The sequence below is a fragment of the Nothoprocta perdicaria genome, unplaced genomic scaffold (assembly GCF_003342845.1).
Source record: "Nothoprocta perdicaria isolate Ctin4 unplaced genomic scaffold, notPer1 scaffold_7, whole genome shotgun sequence".
NCBI lineage: Eukaryota > Metazoa > Chordata > Aves > Tinamiformes > Tinamidae > Nothoprocta > Nothoprocta perdicaria.
In genome coordinates, this window is record NW_020455976.1 from 7,355,663 (window position 1) to 7,365,481 (window position 9,819).

Below are 9,819 nucleotides of genomic sequence, written 5' to 3' on the forward strand. Positions count from 1 at the left end.
GGGAGCCCCAGCGAGCCGGGAGCCCCAGCGAGCCGGGAGCGCCGAGCCCCTCGCCCAGCTGCAGCGGGCAGAGCTGCCCCAAAGCTCGCAACCTGCCGCAGCCCGAACTGCGCCGACCCCGGACCTCCCCCTTGACGCGCAGCAAATTCGGTTCAGGTGTCTGCTTTCCAACGCACCCAAATGCTTGCTCAGCCCTCCACCAGGAAAAAAAAAAAGGGGGGGGGGGCTATTTTCCTATTTCCCCCAGCAGTTCTGTCATCGAASTCTCAGGCCTATGAGGTTATAGGAATTCATTTCCCCTCACCATGATTTTTGCCTGGAGAAATGTCCCTCTGATGGGCCTGACCCCTGTCCTAGTCAAAACTGAATGGCAGAGGAAGCAAAACCTGTTGTGAAGTACTTCAGACACTCCCCAAATGTTAGCATAAGCTGTGAAATGAAGAAAATGGGACACAYGGAAGCCCTTTCTGCCACTTCTTAACAAAAGAAAAAGCTGTCCAGAGTACCGACTCGCGCTATGAAGTCACAGCAGTGATGCAAGGTTTGGGCATCATTATTGCATACAGGATCACTATAGACGCTATGTATAAGTCTTAACACAAGTAGCATTAACTCTCCAACTTACAGGTATGTCTCAGGAACTGCTATCACATCACAGCAGACCTAGATAAAGATAAGAGTGGAATCAGACCAGTATTTACGGAAACACCTATGCACAAGTGTCCTGAATATATAAACAGTACTTTTTTGGCACATAGAAGTGACACATAACAGTGTAAGTCACTAACTTGGAACTTTGAAATAAAACACAACTTAGATTGAGTTGTTGGGTATTTACTGTTAACAGTGAAACTGGCTATTTACTACTGCAGTAAAATTGAAATAATGTTTTAAAAGGTAAAATCAAATAAAATTAGTGGCAGTTACTGACAGGTCACAAATAACCAGACAGCTAGAAATGGTCTGAACCAGAACTTCTGCAGGCTCTCATTAAATACTCCTCTTGTCAGTATTTGGATTCAGCTCTGGAAAACTTGCAGCCGAAGTGTGTGTGTTGGGGGGGAAGCAGTTAGAATTTGTTAATCCAGAAAAAAAAAAGTTTTAAACACAGCTATGGTCTGAAGARATATCCAAGACTGAATCTGCATGCTAAGGAGAGTTGCACAGARCATGTATCTGCTGCACAGTCTGTGACAGGACAAGTGGATGGGATGGGAGAAAGCTTCTCTGCACCACTGCAAGAATCACTATGTGATTATTTTTCTTCTCTTTCAGAGCTGGAATTCCTTCTTTTGTCAACTCCCCTCCAGTATGCTTTTACCTCTGAATGCCATCCTACCTTTTATTTCTTATTTTATTACCGGAACAATGCAAATACTTTTTGCAGATCGAGGTGGCTGGGGACAGCTGAAGTCGCTGGCAGGTTGGACTTGTGCCACATACCACTCAAGGGGCACAGTGCTCGAGTGAAGTGCCTGTCATGTTCTATTAGCACTGCGTAAGCCTACTCTACCACAAACTATATCTTCAGATCATTTTTTTTTTTTAAAAAAGGCATTTAAGAAAGTATCAGACTCAAAACAGTCAGTAGTCGCCCTCCGTGTAAAACAGATACAGCACGAACCTCCCATCTCCGCTGCTGACCTGTCTGCTGGCTGTTGTAATCGTTCTGTTCCCCCTTCCCATGGTGACTTTGGTGAATTAATTGCAGACTTACATTATGCAAAGAGTCCAGCCCAATCTGTAAATTCAGCAATTAGCTAGTCTTTGTTTATCCTGCCTCACTGGAGGCTGTCAACAATAATATCAATTTATAGCACTTCTTTTTTGTTTGTTCTTTTAGTTTAAGTAAACAGTTGTCCCCTACGGGCGAGACGACTCACTCTGGGGAGCTGTAGTTTGCAGTATGTATGGCCAACTACTATTTCTAGATTGAAGACAGCAAAAACAATGAGAAGTGAAGTCATTTCTTATCTAATCTTGAGAAAAAAAATCAGTTGATAGCAGCCTTCAATTGATCTAAAGATACCCAAAAAACCCCACGCACCACTCATATCCCTTCTCTGAATGGCATCATAATCTCTTTACATTTTCTTTTCCAAATACCTTTTAGCTCCTCTGGGATAAAAGGAGGTCACTGGAGTCTTCACTATTAATTTCAGTCCAGCCAAGGTCTACTTTTTTGAGTTATATCTGATGACCACTTAAGCCATAAGGCTCTTCAGTCAAAGAAATAGAAACATAAGATCTAAATGTGATCATTTCAAAGATATTTAGGTTGATTTTCTATTCTATTTTTTTTCTAATAAAAATTTGAAAGATTGGTGAATATTATAATAAAGTATACAGCTGATAGGGACACAAACATTTGAAGAAAAGAAAGATGACAGCTTAACCACCATTGAATTATTGTTTAAATACCATTACAATAAAAAGAACATGGAAAACAGTATAATTATTTACTCTATAGAGCATAAACAGCTTGTACTTCATGTTTTCATATAATTTTAGCTTCTTAGTTCTTTCTAGTCACCTGAAGTTACTGGCATTTTCTCACTACAATAAAGAAAGAACATTGTGATGATGACAGAGGGGCTATTTGACATTAAGCCTGTAAAAACAATGCTTCAAACTTTGTTCTTGCAAAATAGATCCAGATAAAAGAGCTCCTTACTGTGGATAGTTCTAAGCCTCCTGCTATCTTACAGGCTGAACCCAAATGCACTGAGTACAGCACTGATATCAGAACACATCTGCAGTCAGGGTAGTATGACATTTTATGACAGTTGTACAAAATATGCACAGTAGGAATACCTTTATTTTTCTAAATCCAGGCTTACTACATTCCCTGCTGCCTCCTCATTTGTGTGTAAATTAATGGTTGACAGCAAGTTTGCAGAAGAGCGTTAAGTGCAAGAAGAAGCAACTCRAAAGCCAGTTAATGCTGTTTTGCACTTCGTCCCACGTGTGAAAGCTGCAGAGCGTAGCAGTGTGTGAGGTGGTCACGGCTGGCAGCGGGCCACACGAGAACATAAAGATAAGGTGACATGAAACATGAGTTAATACCAGCCTGGACCACTACCAGCTTGTAGATCCCATTTGCCACCCCTGCCATTGAGCTCATTTTAGAGACTGCAACCTGCAAGAGAACACTGAGCCAGGAGAAAATTAAAATATATTATCTGTGGGTCCAGGAAAGCTGCGGAGAGGAAGTGGGCTGAAAATAAGAACCATGCCGTGAACTTTTGAATGCAATTCTTTTGGGAAGGAACAGGTGAAGCAAAGCTGAGGCTGAACTAATGAGCCCAATATAACAGGTGGGAAAGAACAAGCAACTAATGGGAAAAAGGCTGTGTGTCATGAGAGCACAAGAAGCAGTGTTTATACAGGAGGTTTTGTTCAATAATGAGAAAGGGAGAATAGGCAAGTTGGAGCATTACTAGGGACTGGGGGAAGATTTTGAACTGCTTTTTTTGTCTTATGTTTATCTGCTTACTATGAAGTCAGAGTGGTGGGAATAAGGCAAGAAGGATTTGCTCAAGGCATTAAAGGTTTTGTAAAGGACAGATTAAGTAACAATGCTCACACACACACAAAAAAAATCAATTTTGAGGAGCTTATGAAGCCTTGAATGGGCTTTTGTAGCAGAGAAGCAAGATTGAAATTTTACTGAACCTGTCAATTATTTGCGTTTACAGCTTTCTGCAAATGTCAAGAAAAGCAGAAAACAAAAGCAAAGGAAGCAATGAACATTCACACACTAATCAAATAAAGACCACGTGGAAGCGCAATCCAGATTACTGAGTGACTTAATTCATGTTAAAGTATAAGGTTTCCCTCCTTCCCCTGAGCTTTAGCCAGGCCTGTGATTGAATTCACACAGCTGTTCCTGGCCAGGAAGTTTTTCCTAATATCTGGCTTCCCAGGCACTGTCCTCACAGAAATTTTGTTTAATGCTGTATCAGACCACCTGGAGAAAAAAAAAAAAAGAAAGAAAGAAAAAAAGGAAATCTGCAGAATTCCTCAGTGATTCACATGTAAAATGATATAAAATGTGTGTGACCTGGTTTTATTTCAGGAGAACAGACACATAAAGAGCAAAACACTGTGATGGAGCTCAGAGAGCAAAACATCCGGTTAGATCTGCTGACGATCCGAGATTTGAAAATACGGAGGAAATTGAAGCCAGTTCTGAAATTCTGTATGTTGTAAAAATGATTCTGTTAAACTTGAAGCACAGGCATCCGCGTGGATGTTTGCCCAAATGCACTTGAAAAGTGGAATGATGCAGCCCCCTGGCTGTTGGGAGAGGCAATTCCTGCTCCTCGAGCAAACTAAATTCCCAGCCAKATTCTCTAGCAGAAGAGTGTATAGCCAGCAAAGAGGCTCGAGGTAAAGCAGTTAGGAAGAACATAAAAGAACAATATCAAGTGCAGTAATATGAAGTACTAGTAATTCATGTCTTCTAGGTTCATAAAATCTAGAACAATACAACCCAATGCTAGAAATGGTATCGTTTGCAACTTCAATACCAGGCCTGTGCTTTAATGCCCCAAGGGCATTGGCAACTGATGTCATTCAACCAGTATCATAATTTGGTTTGTTATCTTGTATATGCACGTGGCAACCCCTTCGTTTCATCTTTTTGAATTTCCATGATCACAAGCAACATGATCTTGATGAAACTCAAAAATTCCTTAACTACAGGGCAGGAATCCCTATCTTGTACTATTGAACGTTGAAATCAGATTCCTTCACAGCTCCTCAGAAATCCCATGTTAAAAAAACAAAACAAAAACACAAAAACAAACAAAAACCAGAATGAAYAGGTTGGCTCTCCTATTTGCATACTCTTTGGCTTCAGTGTAAGTTTACTTTTATCACCTATATTTAATTGACAGTGRTAAAATTTCCCTGTATACCGCGGTAGGTAAGAAGTGGTAAGATTCTATTTTCAATTCCGCACAGCTCTAGTTAGTGATGGGCATTAAGCTTTTGCTGTTCATGGTACAGTGGATATGCACACATTTACAGAGCACAGCATATTAAATCCTAGAGGAAAATTTTCCTTTCACTTACTGTGTGTATCTTATTCTAAACTGCGGGACCAAATCTGCACTGACTCATGCCCTGTGTAAGGAAGTCAACAATGATGCATGGAGGTGAAAGTCATTTTAGAATTCAGTAACCAAAGGCAAATTTATCATGTTGAATTTTCAAAACTGTATTTTTTATACATTTGCTACAATAACACTGCCTAATCAAATAAACTCTTATGCTCATGGTGAATAGCACTAAATGTTTTTATTGAAAATCACTAAAAAGGCTAGGGACTCTGACACTGTTAATTCCTATGGTCTGTTCTATCTTCCCTGSTGGTGAGAAATTAAAGGAGTTATATCAAGAAAATTAATTTTATATTCATTTTTATATTAACTCAAGGGAATTATATCAGGAAAAAAAGGATGTGAAAGAATCAGAATTGTAATTTCCTTGAGATTGCTCCTTGAGATCAAGAGAGCAAAACTCACTGTTCTCAGAGAGCTGCCATCAGCTGGCTCTGGCTGTTTTGCTATCCCAGGTATCCCAATATCTGGGATTTTGGAGCTGTATTTTTGTTTTTAACAATTTCCTGAATAACCACACACATTTCAGGAAAAAAATAAGTGTCAGATAATAATTTAAACCTAGAATTTTTAGTCTTAGTCATAGAAGATGCCCAATAAATACATAAATAGCTCTTCTACCAGAGACAATAGCTCCCTAATTAACATGTGCATTTTCATTTCCAATTTCTATTTTTACTTTAGAAAGACCATATAGCTGACATAATTCTCTTGTAATCTAATTGATGATTAATTGAAAATAGTCTGAAAAATCAGGATTTTTTTTTTTTAACCAAATGGCAGATAATCTCATTAATCATTTCCYGTCTGTTCTCTGCAAAAATTCTGATGAGAACAGAATACCTGCCAGGCACTATACCCACAAAGTAAGTAAATACAACAAGCCAGTCTGAGAGGCAGGTTTAAAGCTGGAGTGCCAGTGGGTATTACCTGCGGTTTCCTCTCTCCCCAGTCTTTCCTGCAAGGAGTTCATGCATCACCTTCAGCTGTGTCTCCTCAAGGAGGTTTGCTGGTTTAATCCTGGGAGATACAGTTAAATCTACAGCACTTCCTCATCCTGGATAGACTCACCTGCTGGGACTGCTGGATAAAAGAAGGGGTGTTTGTTTGTTTGTTTTCTTAATGGAACCCCTGAATCTATGCTACTTTGAACTAGCAATAATTTATGTCTAATTCAGCTGGGAAACGGTGATACCTACTTTTAATCTCTGGAGGTTCACTGTTCAAGCTTTCTAGATGCTGTCTGAACTTGTTACATGTAAATGATTTGAGTTAGGACCTTTGTTTTATATCCTATGCTTACTTAGATATACAACTTATATCCTAACTCAGCAGGAAATGTCACCTCACTGTGTGGGGGTGAGGGTGGATTTGCTCTTTTCTTTAGGCAGGCATCACCAAAGCCTTCTGAGCTCAAGAATATGTTTTATTAGAACAGAAAACAACAATCTGCCTTAAAGGTAAGGAATACTCACTTTACTTGGATGGGCCAGATTAAATAAAAGAGAAAAGGCAGGAAGGGGACAAAACCACTTTCTTCCCCTACTGCACAGTTAGAACGTGAGTCTTTCTCCAGTATTATCCAGGATACTCAGAAAACAGAACACAAGACCTTGTAATGCTCATTTCTTCACTTAAAAGCTATTTTCAGATGTGTTTTTTAAAGACCATTCTTCACAASGCAGTCGTTGCTGTAAGCATGACCAATTGCACTCTATGATTTGTTTTATAAAGCACAAAAAAGTTAGAGATCTTCTAGCCAAGTGAGGAAAAGAAGGAATTTTCTGATAAACTAGTAACTTGGAAGTTGCTATGAAAAATTAGTTCATGAAAGCAGAAAAAGGTAAGACAAAATGTTAGGATACAGTGTAGATGCAGGGCAAGCCCTTCAGGACTGAGACTTGGCTAATTTCCAGCAGATCACAATTGATAGCAAAATAATGCAGACTTTTTAATAAGCACAATAACGATAACCTGATAGAATGAGRCAGAAGCATAACATTCCCCAAACCACAAAATTTCTGAACAAGATTACAGTGCAATCTATATAAAGTAAGATTGGAACTAGTCAAAGCATCCTGACAGAGGCACAGTCAGCAATTCATGAAACACAAGCATAGCACATTTAAATCCTTTTTCCTTCTTGCTTTCCTTTTTTTGACAAAAGAAATAACTGGAAGAGAGGAGCTTGAACCTGAAACAAATCTTCTCCCAAAATATTTTTCTAAAGTTTTATAAAAGACAAAAACTCGTCTTTTGTCTTTTCCTCTGTTTCCTGTTTTGGACTTGACTGTATGTGTTATAAACGCTTTGAAGCCTGAGCTCCTTTCTATGCCTCTTGTCAAAGTAGGCTAAGGACTTGGTAAGAATTACTGTAAAAAATCATAAATAGTTTTGGTGAAGACATTTTGAGAGAGGGAGTCTTCATCTTAAGTGTCAAAAGAAAATTGGTAGGTGTCAAGGCACAGTAAATTGCTTTCAGAATAGTTAGTTGGGCCACAGTGATTTTTGAAGATCTCAAAAACAGAGAGAAGCAGAAGAAAAAAAAAAACATTCTAATGCATCTATTTCACAGGATTTCTGCAGTCTTACTTCAAAATGCACTTTGTACATTTTGATGGAATGCATTAAAGTGTCTAAACATTGAGCCTAAATGGTTACGGTTCTGCAAGCATTTCAATTCACATTCAACCGGAATACTCTGTTTTAACTCAACTTTCACTTTCCAACGCTTCAATTTCTTCAAAGTTTATTTCCTGGAGATACGTAGAATCATTCTATTATCACTAAACAGAAAATGATCAAAATCCTACACTTATATAGCATGCATTTATGAAACAAAATAAATGCTTCAAGATGCAGGCATTTGTGTAATATGAAAACTGAACTTCAGTTTGATGGAAAATATGGCACCTCAAATTCAGCATCCCTTTTCATCTTAAACACAATATGAATATTTTATTCAGTAATATTAGAAGTTTATGTAACGGACAACACTTTTTCACCACTTGGCCACCTAAAATGTCTTTAAAAGGTGTTTCTCCTTCATAATATGTGTTCTGTAACTTCTCAAATGTTTTGAAGAGGAAGAAATGGTTGATTTTAGTTTGATTTTGCTCACTATCTACGGGTTATACATATTGTCACCAAAACAATGTTAACTCCTATGCTACTCTGAATTTCCACTTTTTGCAGAGGTTTAATAAAAATACAGCTAATATTGCAAGTATCAAAATTCTATTTGTTCTACAGTATAAGGGAATATTATTTGACACCTAAACGTTCCTCACGGCAACTGTTCAAATCACTTTTTCTTCTAAAGTAAGCAGACTGAATTGAAGTGATATGCCAAACTTAAAGTACAAATAGCACAAATTTTAAAGTTATTGATTCCTGACAGTGCTTACAGGCATTAAGCAATACTTTTCCGTCATCTGTAATAGCTTACTTCAGTGCAGAGACACTATATTAAAAGAAAGCTGAAAATGTGTCAGCTGCCCAGTCAATATTAATTTAAAACTAGGGTTTGGAACTTAAAAAATAAAATAAATTTAACTTTTAACTTTTTTTTTTTTTCTTTTTTTAGCCCATGGCACAAAACAGTAATACTTAATCCCTGCATTAAGAGAAAAAAATGTCACAGTGCTTTTTCAGAGGACTAACCACAAGTGTTTTGGATAGGAGCTTTGTACTTTCTGCGCAGTTTCCACTTCACGTGGAAAGGCACAGCTGAGGAATATTCACTAACAAAGCTTAAAACAAACGTCAAGCACCCAGAAGTTTCCATAAGTCTGTTTTACTTCTCTGAACTGCATCTTGATATGATACTTTTAACTGACAGTGAAACACAACAGCTGATGGGATTGGAAAAAAAGACTTAGCCTTATTCCTAATCACGGGTTGGAATCCAGCTGAGATGTGAAGATCCACGGTCTTGGGACTTATTTGAAAAATGTTGATGATGTCAGTGCATGGCTGAAAGGCTACAAAAGTCTCACTCATGAGGCAGGAAGATGCTTATCAACACCCAAATTCATGGCAGGGAGGCTCACATATATCGRGCTGTCTTTTATGTGGCCAAGTGACAAGGACTGATCAGACGGAGAGGGCAATTTGATTCAGGCTCCCTGGCTGCATTCCTGAGCACAATGTGCAAAGCTGGCCCAGATCTGGCCTGTAAGTCTGGCATATATCCAACCAGAAGAAGTGGTTGGAGGGCTAACAAGGTCCTAATTTGAGCTTTATCACAAAGGATTTACACCGGATTGCTCACAGTTTGAATGATTAGTAACCAACTGTCCCAAGCTACCTAACACTTTATTTAATCTTATTACATACTCTGATCATGAATCAGAAGGAAAGTGGATGGCTTATCTTAGATACACTTTTTATTAGGAAAGCAAATCCAGAGCCCAGTGAATAAGGACCAAGAGTTTCCCAACAGTGGTGACAGGAAACAGCTTATCTGGAAGCTGAAGTGGGAACTGTGAGTGGTGAAAATAACTGCTGTGTGAGGTAGGAAAATTAGACAAAGAAATTGGAGAACATTACTGGAAAAAAGAAATAAGACTCATGTCAATCGTGTACTTTACTGTTCCTGATTGACCAGTACTGCAATCCTATTCCAGTGCTTCCTTGTTAAGGTTCATAATCTTAATGGTTTTAGAAAGCACTTGAAGACCCTCCCTTTTAT